Source organism: Aristolochia californica, unplaced genomic scaffold (assembly GCF_029961685.1).
Source record: "Aristolochia californica isolate CCGP_79_NKW_82.1479 unplaced genomic scaffold, dmAriCali1.0.hap1 SCAF_2, whole genome shotgun sequence".
Classification (NCBI taxonomy): Eukaryota; Viridiplantae; Streptophyta; class Magnoliopsida; order Piperales; family Aristolochiaceae; genus Aristolochia; species Aristolochia californica.
The window spans coordinates 48848505-48863253 of record NW_027181881.1 but is presented as its reverse complement, the minus strand read 5'-3'; positions in this window follow the sequence as shown (position 1 = coordinate 48863253).

The following is a 14749-nucleotide window of genomic DNA, read 5'->3' as shown; positions in this document are numbered from 1 at the left end:
AGTCCCGTACAACTTCCATGGTTTGAAGCTATAAAGGCATTACCTAACTTGCCCAGAGAAGTCGAATTTTGTGCCCCAAAGTTGCTTGACACCAAAGATAAGAAGGATATGTTTGTCAAGATGAAACAAGAAGATCAATATGACTGGTTGATGACTAAATTAAATATAATGTAATAGATTTACACAGATGTTGACAATTTTAACCTATATTTACGAGACACATTTGATTTTATATGAATGACATTGATTATTGAGTATTTGTGGAAACAATGAATGTGTATGTAGTATGAAAAAATGTGGGTAAATATTTAATGTGTTTTTTGTATGATAAAATGGTTGAAAATTATTAGTGTTTAATACGTAGATGTTGAGACTTCTTTAATAGTGCATGTTATGTTAACATGTTTAGACATAAATAACTGAATGTGTTTTAATCATGTTTTCATTATTGAATTTCTAGAATTGCAGGTACCTGTGGATAATCTACTAGATAGGGAGAAAATATGTATTTGTATTGCAGCTTACACAACTATACTTGTCCTTGTCAATTCATACTTAAATAATTATAATAGGCAATTACAACGTTCTTATCATATGGATGGTCCGCTATATTTAAAGAAAGCATTAGAAAGATCGTCTATTAAATTTTGAAAAGTGTATAGGATGAATCAAACTATTTTTCTCAAGTTGGCTGAAATTTTGAAAAATAAAAGACTCTTATTTGATACAAGGATAATATCTGTGGAATAACAACTTGCATATTTTTGTATCACTATTGGTCAACAACAATCGTACAGTGTCACCTCAGAGATGTTTGAAAGATCAAATTGGATAATTAGTACGTATTTTAACAAGGTGTTAGATGCTATTATCAAAATACAATCTGATTACATCAAGCGACCTTCAAGACTTACTCATTCAAAGATCTTGAACAATGATATCTATTATCCATATTTTAAGGTAAATATAAAGTTGTTTGATGAATAATTTTCAGTTACTATCAAATATATGTTTGTATTATTGATTTTTTTATTAGGATTGTATTGGTGCCATCGATGGTACTCCTATTCACATATCATGTTTGATTAACAAGCAAGATTCTGGTGCATGAAGGGTTTTCTCTCACAGAACGTAATGGTAATATGTACATTTGACATGCAATTCACATATATACTTGGTGGATGGGAGGAATCAGCAGCTGATTCACGTGTATTGAAGTCAGCATTAACCAAACGAGATAAAATTTATGTTCCTGAAGGTAAATGTCACTTCTCTCTATATAGTCTATTTAAATTTATTATTTTTTATTAGATTATAATAAATATATATCTTATTGTAGGCAAATATTATTTGGTAGATGCTGGATATGCAAATCTTATAGGGTTTTTGGTTCCCTATTGAGGGACTCGTTATCAATTGCAAGAATTTGGAGATAATACTCCTACGGATGATAGATAATTAATTAACCGAAGACACTCATCTTTACGGAACACTATCGAGTGTATATTTGGGGCTTTAAAAGATCGTTTCAAGATATTAAAAGATGCTCCTCCTTTTGATTTTGATGTCTAGGTAAAAATTGTGATTGTTTGCTATATATTGCATAATTATATACGCATGGAAGATTACATGAATTTATTTGAAGATGAAGAAGATGATTCAAGTGATAATTCTGGTGGAGATAATTGTGAAGATAACAATGAAAATAAAAATGAAGACAGTGGTAATGGTGATGGTGTTGATGATGATGTGGACGCTTAAAGAAGTACTCAAACGGAGTCTGCAGTACAATCTGCAAGAGCATCGTAATTTTGAGATGTATTAGCAATTCAGATGTGGCAAAATTATTGACTATTATGTTTTAATGCCATTAAATATTTTTTTTGTTGTATTTTGTATGTACAATTGTAGTTTTTTATATTAAATTGGTGATTGAGTTATATTTGTATTATTTTTATTATTACGATGTTTGCGTAGTTCGGTGGGTAATGAATTTAAACAAATATAACTAAGTATATATGTTAGTTTAAGAGTGAGAATTTAAAAACTTTAATATAATAGTTGCATTAAGTTTTTGGATATTATAAAAGTAAGTATTTGTGTGAATATTTTACTTTTTATAAATTATGTTAATAAATTAATATTATTTTCATATTACTAATATATATTAAGTTAATAATTATTTTATAATATCCTTTTTATATAATTATTTCATATTTAGATATTACAAAATTACAATTTGATTACAGTTTTAATAATATAAAAGTAAGCGTTTGTTTAATTGTTATATTTAATATATTTTATTTATTAACTAATATTAATTTAATTTTTTGAAAGTCAGATATATCTAAATATTTTATTTAATAAATAATCTATCTACACTTTACACCGCACTTTCCACTGTGCACACTTACACAAACAAGTACTTTACACTGCACTTTACATTGCACACACTAACACAAACAAATACTTTACACTGCACTTTCCATTGCGTACACTAACACAAACAAGTACTTCACTTTCCCTCTTACTTGCACTGGGGAAAGTACTTCACTTTCCATCACACTTTCCCCCAACACTTATAAAGTACACTAACCCCCCTAAAGTAAGATGAGAACTAGGTATAAGCAACCCTCCTAAATCTTCTTAAGTCAAAATTGGTGATAAATGAAGGTATCCCTCATTAAAATAAAATGAAAAGTTAAAAATAATAAAAAATTATCAAAATTGAAAAATAATTAAACAAATGATAGATCATGCACTTAAACTAATTATTGATAGTGCCCCAACATGAGAAAAACATAAAAAACAAGAGAATCCCTAAACCCTTACAGTACACTTAATTACAACATAATCCTTAAACCCCAAATTAGGCAAAACAACCATTATTATTACAGGAATAAGTTATTTAATGTATAATTGAATGTATTAATATATTTATTAATTTAATTAGATATTTTATTATGCATTAATATGGTAATTACATGAGCCAATGAAATATGCACATGATTAATTATAAATAATAAATAAATAACGTTATAAATAACAAAAACGAAAGTAATTCGTTGAGTTATTAATTTAATAATAACATATGATATACTTTAACCTAAATTTAAGAGAAAAAATTGATCTAATCATAACTTTAACACACTATATATTTGTACATAATATATTTTATGTATTATTAATTAATAATATATTATCACAAAATTTAAAACCATTGGTTTAATTAACTATAGCAATCGGATCATTATGCCAAAATAATTTATCAAATATTTATTTTAAAAATATTTTAATTATGACTATTAAATCACTATTTTATTATAGTAATTATAAAAAATATTAAATAAATAAAAATAATTATTTTTATAAATAAAATTTATAAATTAATGATTTTTATGACGATATTTTAATTTTTCCTAACTCAGGAAAAATTAAACCATCTTCATCTTCCTCAGCGGCGAGCCAGCGGGCAAATGCGACAGGATAGTGGGCAACGGCGATGGCAGCGGGCAACGCCGATAGAGGCGGCGCTCCGATGGTACACCGAGAGGGAGGCCAAGAAGCTCAGCAACAGATGCTCGACCTCCCATGCTCTGCCACAGAGGTCGAGAGGGAGGAAGGCCGACGGGGGGGGGGGGGGGGGGGGGGGGGGGGGGGGGGGGTGGGAAGGAGAAGAGAGGAACGCCGAGAGAGAAGAGAAGCCGTCGTCGAGGGAGGAAGGCCTCCCTCCCTCTCCTCTCCCTCTCGACCTCCGTCACAGAACCTATCGGTTTCCCATACTCTACAACGGAGGTTGAGAGGGAGAGGAGAGGGAGGGAGGCCTTCCTCCCTCGACGACGGCTTCTCTTCTCTCTCGGGATTTAGGGAGACGACAGAGGGGCTGTGGGAACGAGAGAGGGGTGCGGGAACGAAATGAGTAGAAATGAGCGAGACAGTGTGCGCCAGAGAGAGCCCCACGCGTGAGTCATGTAGATGATTCTCAAAATCGGGGAGAAAACACTTTCCTCTGTTTACTCTTAGGACATGAACTCCTGAGTCATGGATGATCATGTACATGACATGAAGTTTGGCGCTCCCTAACGACATCAAGACATGAACTGAGTAATGTGCATGAAGATCATGTCCTGAGTCATGTTGACTAACCCCCCCTATATATGTGAAGCAAACTCAAATTTCATTGAGCTTGAGTGAGTTAATGAGATGTTGGAGATTCCTCAAGATATATTGTGCAATATTAGAAATTTTTATGAGTAAGGTTCGAATCCTTCCTATCTTCTTGGGTCAAATCGTTAAACTAGGATTTGACTCCTCATGATGGATTCAACTCCTTTGCTCCTTCTTTACTATATGCTCAACTCGTTTCTTGTCTTTTTGCTTCATAGCTTTATCTCTCTGCTATTGAAGTGTTTGAATCCTATACATGAGCTTGACTATTTTGACTCTTTTGACTCTTGGCACTTCAACACTTCAATTTTTTAGCTGAAATGGTTTTTCTTCTTCTTATGTGGCTAACTTCTTTAATCCATTTCACTCTTCTTATTTTGTCTATACTAGTTGTTTGTTTCTTTTTCTTGTTCAGTCAAATGGTGTTGCTAGGCCATTTGGATGATATACCTTTTTCTGGCAGAGTTATTTATTCCCTTTCGATCTATGGGTTGTTCAGACAGTCTGTGGTCATTGAAATGGATATGATACTAAAAATATCCTTCAAGGACTTTTGAGTTGTCCAACATACTTAATGCATATTATTAGTACCTTGGAGTATTTGTTATCCTCAAACTTATCTCAATGGGGATCTTGATACCAATACAAAGTTCGTCTCAGGTTCCACATTCTATATTACATATCATGATGTCTATTTTCCTCTGTCTAAATCTCCCAATGCCTACTTGACCAATACTAGTTTCTAAATTAAACAACTTACATAAATAGTCTTGACATCACCATGTTTAGACTAATTTGAGCCACTTGTGTAGTCTTACCATCACCCTATTTATACAAATTTATTGGAGAAGGCATAAGGCTTTATAAAAGTAAGAAGATCCCAAAACATAGTTGCCCATGACATTCAAATGTGTGAAGTTAAAAAACTTCTTTCCCAACTAATAGACAAAAGATATTTGTACTCACTAATCCGTGTGGAACTATTCTTTAATACTTCCTCTCACGTGTAGATCTTCTTTTGTGCTTCCAACACATGGAAAATTTGGGTGGAGACCCATGAATGGTAATCTGCTTTGATAGCACGTGAAATTGTGTTTAAGGTCCAGCCCAAAATGATTAGCCAGGTAAGAAGCTTCTCTTCCAATTAATAAACTCAAGATCTTTATACTCATTAATCCGTGTGAGACTATTCTTAACAAAAGGCGGGCAAGAGATATGTTGAAACTCAGAACTAGAGTAACATATAGCTGTTGAGGTGTTAAAACATTTATTTGAAGCTTGGATATTGTAGATAGAGAACACCCAAAGTGTGCTTTGCATTCCACTCTTGGTCATCGGTTTCAAACTGCAATTTCACCATGCCACATTATAATAAATTTTAGGTAGTGATAGAAAATCTCAAACCATGGTGATCAGATGTTTTTCATGATTGTGGCACTTGGCTGGTTTCACACTACTTATCACTTTCAGTCTCTGGTTGCAGATTTCACACTTTTATTGAAGGTTGCACGTGCCATATGGATATCACATGTAGAGCACATAAGAAACAGTGTGTCACTCTTTGGTTTGCATCGCATATAATTTTAGAAATGTAACACAGAACCCCATCCACAGGACACCTCGTGAATGTGATCCTCTTGTGGGTGATGATCTTGAGGCAATTTGTTCCATGGAGCAGGAACAACAACAAAAGCAAGCAAGTTAGTCAAATCTGATGACAAAAAGAATTTCATTATTGCTATAATTCCTTTCATTTCTATATCTAAATAATTTCAAGTTGTATAAACTCTAAAGTTTACCACAGAGATATTGAAAAAAAAATCTCTTCTTCAGATAACATTGTAAAATTGCAGCCCTATTTTTTGTTTTTGGGTCTCGGGGGTTACCATTGTAACTCTTCGTAGTGGAAAAGGAGTTGGAACTGTTGCTTCCATGAAATAGCTGATAGCCGCTCTTTCCAGTCATAGGTGAGTCATGAAAAGTGCCTTCTTCCCCATGGATCCCCCTCCACGGCTCCATTGTGATTGCCGGCCGGGAACTATAGCCCTTTGGCTTTCAGGTTTTCCAAATAATTTTTCTGGACTTCATAAACCTTTGATGGGTTTCTCTTCGGATTATAGAGAAGATCGGAAGTACCGTAAATGAGATGAAGTGGGTCAAGATTCTTTTCAATATCCAGGTTAAATTTGCTGTGTTTTATTTTCTAAAGTTTTATTTTCTTTTTCTGAAGCAATGGGCATCTTTGGAAGTCCTGAATGAAAAGAAGGCTGCGACGAGCTCGATGAGGAAAGAAGACGAATACAGATTTGCCTTTGAACGTTTTTCCTTGTCACTTTCTTATTTTGGACGAAATTATTAATGTGGAGGTACAACGTAATCTCTTCTCACTCGTCGCTCTGACACAAAATGGAAAAGTTTTGCTGTACCTTCAACGTTCGTTTCCGCAGGTATCAGTATAAATTCAGCGGCTGTTTGCAAGCTTTTCCCATCAGCTTTTGCTAGGGCTAGGTCTTCGCATATCGTCAGCATGCCGAGAAAGAAGGTTAAGGCGGCGATGGTGACTCTGAAGAGCTGCGACGGTCAGAGTTTCCGTGTCAGACAACACGTAGCGTCTGTCTCGGAGACCATCAAAAACATTGTCGAAGTTGGCTTTGCCTCTGTTCCCATCCCCATTCCCACCGTCACTGCTGACATCTTGGACAAGGTCCTGGAGTACTGCGAGGTGCATGCGTCACCCCGGAGGGGAAGAAGGAAGACGCCGGAAACGCTCAACAGGTGGGACTTACGCTTCATTCAATTACATGACCAGGACACTCTTCATGGTTTGCTGCTTGCAGCAAACTATCTGAGCATTCAGGGTCTGGTGGATCTGGCCATCAATAGGTTGGTCAAGATGTTAAGGGGTAAGGACTCCGAGGAGATCAGGCAGATGCTCAACATTCAGAACGATTTCTCAACTGAGGAGACGGAGGTTCGGAGAATCCCTCCCTTGGTCTTTGGAGGGCCTCGGAATAACGACCACGAAGCAAGCGGATCCGGGTCCCACCGGCCATAGTGACTGGATGCCGGCGTTTTTCTTTCCTAGTTTTCTAGGGTTTCTATACTGCTGCATCGTGTTTTGGTTAGGGTTTCTCCTCGAGGGAATCCTGTGATCTTTTCTTTTTACGATTGTGGATACTGCTTGTCTCTTCTGTAAATTTCAGAGTGGTGTTGTACTGGAAAATATGTTTCTGTTATTTGTTTCAAATTTATAATCGACCTTAATCATTTATCATCTTAATATATCTATCTTCTGCTGCTTCTTCAATCAGAAAATGAAATCTCTGAACAACCCTCTTTCTGCTTGTGCCTGTGCTGATGCAGATCCATCTTGAGCAGTTTTGATTTAGTAGAAATTGGCAGAATCTTTCTTCAAGGTAAGGAAAATAAGAAGAGTGACTTATCTCATCAGTGATCTATGGTATATATCTTGCAGAGTACAATTCGAGTGCTCCTGAGTGATTTACTTATCTATCATTGTATTTTAGTCTTTCTCGTTAAAGGATCTTTTATATCTCCGTCAATCTCTAATCCCTCATCTGTGGCTTCATCGTCTCCATGAACAATGCAAATAAGAAAAACTGCTCAACAGCAGCACAGTTAATTTGCCCATCTTTCATCGTATTATATATAATTCCTGGAGAATATCAAAATGTACAAAACAAGTGAAGAAAGTGAACAAATCTTAACAACTGCTCGTTCATCATTTGTGAGACAATTCAATTCCTATGTGAAGTGTCTCAGAGAATGTTCTCGTCTTCCCCATTTAAAGCCATTCTATCAAGAGAACCTTAGCCTAGTTAAATTTTGATTGAACATCTATACAAGTTGGCTTTATCTTCTCCATGAATGAAATTTTCAAAAGATGAAATACACTCCTGACTTAGTTGATACTAATTGTTGTTAGAGATATTTTGTGCATTATTGGACAAATTTCTAGCTATCATCACATGCACTTCAATAGTTTTGAACTGTGATACCAGGAAGAATGGTTTATTTGGTATCCTTAATCAACCCCATTCTGCTTACCTACACAAAATCAGTATTCCAAATATACTTGTTTATGTGTGTGTATGTATATCTTACATTGTTGCTTAAAAAACTGTTACTTGTGACTCTACTAAAACAGCTCATGCTGATAGAATGATTCTTGAGTCACTGTCACAAAAATTGTTAAACATGTTCTAGTAAGAAAGTGATCCCAACAATTCACTCCCATGAATATGACACATAAGAATTGAGAATTATGATGTATCATAGACAAATACAAAAGTTAAGCACACGACAATTTTATGCGAATATTGTCGCATACACAAGTAATGCAAAGCATAGTTTAGATATGTAGATGTTAGCATAAGAAGCCAAACTGGAACCAATAGGAAAATGCCCTCAAAGTATACTTGGTGTTCAAATAAAATAGTTGATTATTAGCAGAAAACTAACTATTATGCTTAAGAATGTATCATCTTAAAATATGCCTCCATTTGTAGCTACCCTTGCAAAAGTGGTAAATGATTTTGACATGCTTGTGTGGCCATGGAATGATCTTCTCATGCAATAATGAAGTGATTATCACAGAAACTCTTGCTGTCTCTTGTTTTTGCTAGAATTCTTCTCTTTGTTTTGTGATTACCTCTCTTTTCCTCGATAACAACAGTTTGTTTATAATTATATCTCTTTTCTTGGTAACAATCTTGTAAAAACACATGTCAAACTGGGTTCTACTGATATTGAACAGCAAGGTTATACTCCATGATTAACATGAATTAACCTTTTCAATCTATAACTCATTAGATAGACAAGATTCACTACTGGTAAGTATGCTTACTTAAATAACTGAAGTAAGAAATAACTAGTTAAACCAAAAGATGATGCAATCAATACAGCTAGAAACATACAAGAGAGAGACCACAACAATGTTCAGGATCATCGTTAGGACCATTGTACTTGCTGATTGGATTAACCAACCAAAGTTTGGCTTCAATCGTTATGTATTGAACAAAGGCAAAAGCCTTCATAAATAGTAAAAAGTCCTAGCAAAAGTGGTACCCACTTGTAGTAAAAAACAAGTGTGATCCCCCCTTAATCTGGACTATTTCACATTACTTATTCTACCAGATCTTACGGAGCCTCTTCATGCAAAACATGATTTGGGTTTGATTAAAAAAAATTCTCCTCTAGCGAACCGATGTAAGGGGGCTTACACGTTGGTCGGAAGAGATACAGATTTGGTTTTAGATTCCAATGTGTGAGAGATAAAATCCCATAACTGCGATTGAAGAATAAATATGAAACAGTCTTACTTCTCTTATAGAAAGGAAGCTCATAGGAAGAAGTTATAGTCACGAAGAAATTTTAGTATTATCAGACTTCTACTTTCTTAGAGTTATTTAATTAATGTAACTTATCTTCTCAAGAATGAGCATCACTAGGTCAATCTCTTGTGCTCATACACCAGAAAAATAGTGTTTTTGAGAGAAAGCACACACATGATTGAAATAAGCACTTCTTTATCAAAGCCATGCTCAATGTGTCTGCAACTATAGTTTATTTAATAAATAGGTTACCTAGCGAGGTGCTTGATGGAAAAACTCCTTCTTACTTAATAATAAACATCCCTGTTACTCTTTGCTTCATGTTTGCAGATGTCTTTGTTTTCCCCATCACAATTATTTTTTCCATGCCTCACACTCTTACTGGTACTCTTACATTTTTACATGTTTTGCCTCCTCTCTCTACTAACTCTCTCCCCCAAAACCCTGTCCATGAACTGAATGATATTTTCATTCCAAACTCCTTCCCCATCACAACAACCTACTCAAAACGTACCCCACCTACCTCACCTTCTATTCCTCAATCTCCTCAAGAAGGACATATAGAAGTTCTTCCCCTCGCCCCTACATTCCCCTCTTTTATCACTTAGTATTCTCACTCTGTAACAACCAAATCCAAATGCCATCAACTGAATGCTGCCCTATGACCTCAAAATATAATTGAACCTAGGTCCAACAAAGCAGCTCTTGCATCCCTTCCTTGGAAGGCTTTTACGGAGATGAATTCCATGCACTTCAACATAATCACATATGGGACTTAGTCCTCTCTTAGCACCTTCTGAGATTTGTTTATAAAAGGTTTTATCTCATGTAAATGATTCAAGGAATTCTGAAATTCAAATACTCAATTGTTTAAACTGTATTCCTTTTATCACTATCATTTACTGCTCCATCGCCAACTACATTCTATTTGCTACTCATGTCACACTAAGAAGCAATGGACTATATCTTGGTTGAGTACTCAGGCCAAATACTTAGTCTAGTCAACAGACACAACTGAATATAAATGATCACTGTGTAAAGATTTTAACATCTATACCCCTAAACCTTTTACACTCATATTGTAGAAGGTACATGAGAAATGTTAGTGTGACCAAACATTTTATCTCATATAATTCTGGAAACCTTAGTACAACCAAACTTTGTAATTTACACTCATATTACAGGAGGCACATGAGAAAACAATTAATTTCCTCGACATCTGTCACACTCCATTAACATTTCCGTTGGCGCATGGGTCAATGAGGACCTTCTTTTAACTCCTTTTCGCCGCCCCATTTTGTTTTGGAAGGTATAAGGATAAGAAACACATCAAGTGATACTATGCTAAGTGAGATAGAGAGTGACCATAGAAGAGAGATACTCGCCTTTCCAAGCAAATTGCAAAGTCTTGGTCTTAACATAAATGGATTTTCAACCCTATTTTTAAACTTAATAAAAATAAAAAGTACATCATGATTATTTATTAAAGAAAACAACTATACAAATCTACTATAGTCATCCACAAACAAAAATATAACAACAATTTCCAAACTTAGAAATTAAAGGGGTGAGACCTCATAAATTACTATGAATGGGTCTCATAAAGAAGAATTTCATAAATTACAATTTTTGTTTTATGAATGAGTTTCATAATGAATGGTTTTTCCACAAAACATCAGTCATTCCACCAAGTTTCATAGAGATCAAGGTGAGGTTACTGACATGAGTGCATGGAGCATGGGAAGTGTTGGTCTTACTACTAGAGGCCGTGTCGAGAGTGAAGGGCATTGGATTTTATTTACGTTGGAAAAGAGAAATGCATATTTGTTTTCACTATTTGTGTATATTGATTCAAAAATATCAATTATAATTTAAAGGCAACTACAACCTTTATATGAATAGGAAACTAATGTTGACTAGGTCTCCTAATCTTAAGCACAATATAATTAAAACTTGCTTAAATAGAAAACCTAATCCTAACACAAGTGAAACTCCTAAAACTTAGGCACTAAGCCACTAAAAGACCCACGACGATAATTTTTTTTCTAAACTAGGAAACTAGCTTGGGTCTTACCTTCTCTTAATTAAATTGAAACATAAATCTTCTAGTTTCTTCAAGTACCTACAATAGTGCTTAACTTAGGACTCTAGTTAAGCATATTTTTTGATCCCTCACCCTTACGATTCGTATACTAAGACTTGTAGTAGTACTAATGTTGTGCAGTTGAAGCACTGTATGTAGTACTTGTCCTTAATTCCTTCATACTGTTTCTTTCTCTGTGCCTCATTAGCCTTTAGATGATTCACAACTTCTTCTACACAGTAGTACTGGATGATTGGTTTTTATGGCCATATAACATCAACTAACTTTACAATGCCTCCTAACTTGTCGATTTTATTTTTTTCTTACAGCCTTTGCTCACACACTTGCTCAGAACCCATCAGGTCATCAACTGAGAGTTTGGACAGATTCTTCAACTCTAAGATGAAAGTCAATATGAATTGAGTTTTGGATGTGATAGACAATTTTGGACAATATGCTTATTTGTGATCTTCTCCCGATTGGTCTTCATATGGTTGACCAATCCTTCTACAAACATAAAAAAGTCAAAGACATCTCATGCTTGATAAGCTCAAACTTCCTCCTAAAATTTTGCAGGCATAGTTCTTGCACACTTGTATGTCTTGACAAGGTTATTCCATGTGTCCTTTGTTGTCTTTATTATCACACTTTCTCAAAGATTGTTTAGTTGACTGCCTACATGACAATGAATAGGGCTTTATCACACTTTCTCAAAGATTGTATAGTTAACTGCCTACATGACAATGAATAGGGCTTTGAAGTCCTTCCTTTTTCTCAAACTCAAATTTCTACTCTTATGACAAACTTGTCATGTTTTTTCAACTTGGTAAGCCCTCCTTTAACAACCTTTATAAGTTCTTTTTAGCAAGTGATACCATCTGGATCTTCCAATGATTAAAATTTTCATTCCCATCAAACTTGAGAATTTGAGGCTAAAATTATGCACCATTAGTTGACACCATCAAACTAGGATGATTGTGAAACAAGTTTCGAAATATGGTTCAGAAGGCTTTTGGTCAGCCTAGGGAAAAACTAGTTGTCTAATAAGAATGACTAGTCAAGTAGTTGCATGATTTGGTTGATTGGATCTTTCAAAAACTCATCTTGTGCTTTTTTTGTTGTTATCTAGTCTCCTTGATTTACTATCCAGTCAATTGGATGTCATCTTCAACCTCCATATAACAATTAGGGTTTACTGATTCTACTTTAGTTATCTCTATAAACTTCTTCCTTTCCACAAGACTTGGGCTTCAAAATCAATAAAGAATAGAGTTTTGATCTCTTGCTACGGTATTAGATGTTGGGAAAGAACAAGAACATGAGAGAGAGAGAGAGAGAGAGAGAGAGAGAGAGAGAGAGAGAGAGTATAAAAAGAGTAAAAGAGAAGCTTTTGTAAGAGAAAATGTTCGTATGTCCTCTCAATTTTTGTCTATTGATTATGAACACGATCAATTACATATATAATTATGGGCAATTGTCTTTACGTGAATAAAAAACTAACTTAAATTAGGATTCCTGATCTTAAGTAAAAAATAATTTAATTTGTTAAAATAGAAAAAAAAACTAACCTTGATATGACTGAAGCTCCTACAATTTAGGCACTAAGCCCAATAAAAAACCTACGACAATCGACTTCTACCAAACTTACGAGACCCACTTAACTCACCACCTCCATAAAAAACATGAGTTTTCCATAAAACATCGTTTCACTTGCAAACACTTAAAAAAAAATTAGTATTAGATAAAAAATTATCTTTTAACCCTCCAATGGTTTGTTTGCTTTATTAAGAGAGCTTAAATGTTTCACATTTTTTTTTTGGGGGGGTGGGGGGGTATTTTGCTGACTATAAGGCATCATTTTCAAGATGGTAAGAAGAAAGATTTCATATTATCTTTGCACTTCGAACAACAACATCAAAGTGTTACATAATGTGCCCACCTTATATTGATTTTCATAGTTCAACATCAACAAGGAAATCAATGAAGTCATGTTTTGCTCAATGAATTAATGCCATTTTTTAAGACAGAACATTATAGATCTAATCTTTGATAATATGTGAAGATTTTATCTATACAAGTTTTTATGTGTGTATTGATATTTCAAATCATTATAAGGAATAACAAAAAGTGAGATCATCAATTCCATAATTATCAAAGAGATTGTGTATTTTGTGATTGTCTATAAGAGTACATGTAATGAACTTTCTAATCGTGCTTGTTTTGTTCATATAAGTCTACATTATGGGAGAATGTTTTATATCAAATTTAACATTCTCATTATAGTTAAAATAAGCATTGCGAAATTTTTTGAGTGGAAGATTACATGCTTTCATTAAATTAAGGGTTTAGTTGTACGTTTTCCTTTTAAAAAATATATAAATAAATATGGGTCTTACAAGTAGGCTCGAGGATCTTCAAGATAGTAGTAATCGATTGTGGCCATATCCCATATGCAAGACATGTGGTTATCGAATTGGTAAAATGGATTGCTTGTTAATAGTGAGCTCCATCAAAGTTGCTTTATATATATAAATAAATAAATAAATAAATAAAATATTATAATATATATATATATATGTTTATTTATTTATTTAACATTTAATTTGTCAAAAAATATTTCTTGATGAATCATTTTCTACATAAATTTTATTTTATCCGCCGTTACTTTGATATTAATAAAATTTCCAATGAAGCTACAAAGCAAATATAAACATATAATACTTTAATTTAATTTAAAATATATAAAATAATTTTTGAATTAGATAACATGAATTTGAATTTTAATATATTTGAGAACTAAATTCATAATTATTTTTTTTACTTAACAAAATAAATATTAAAACACATGAGTTACTGCTTTTTATATAATATTTATATTAATTAATAAATAAAACTATTTCATAATTTAAATAATATATTAATATATTAATAAATAAAAATAACATTATATTTAAACCAATCAGCAAAAAAATGCAAGGGAACCAAACTATTACCACAATCACGGGGAGAACCTCCTCTTCGACTGTATTATTTAATGAAGGAATAAGGAAGTGAATTCATCCCAATATTTTGCGCACACTAACATTTTTTTGTTTACTTGGATGGAATTCACATTTGATTATAACTTTCAAAGTAACCTATTCGA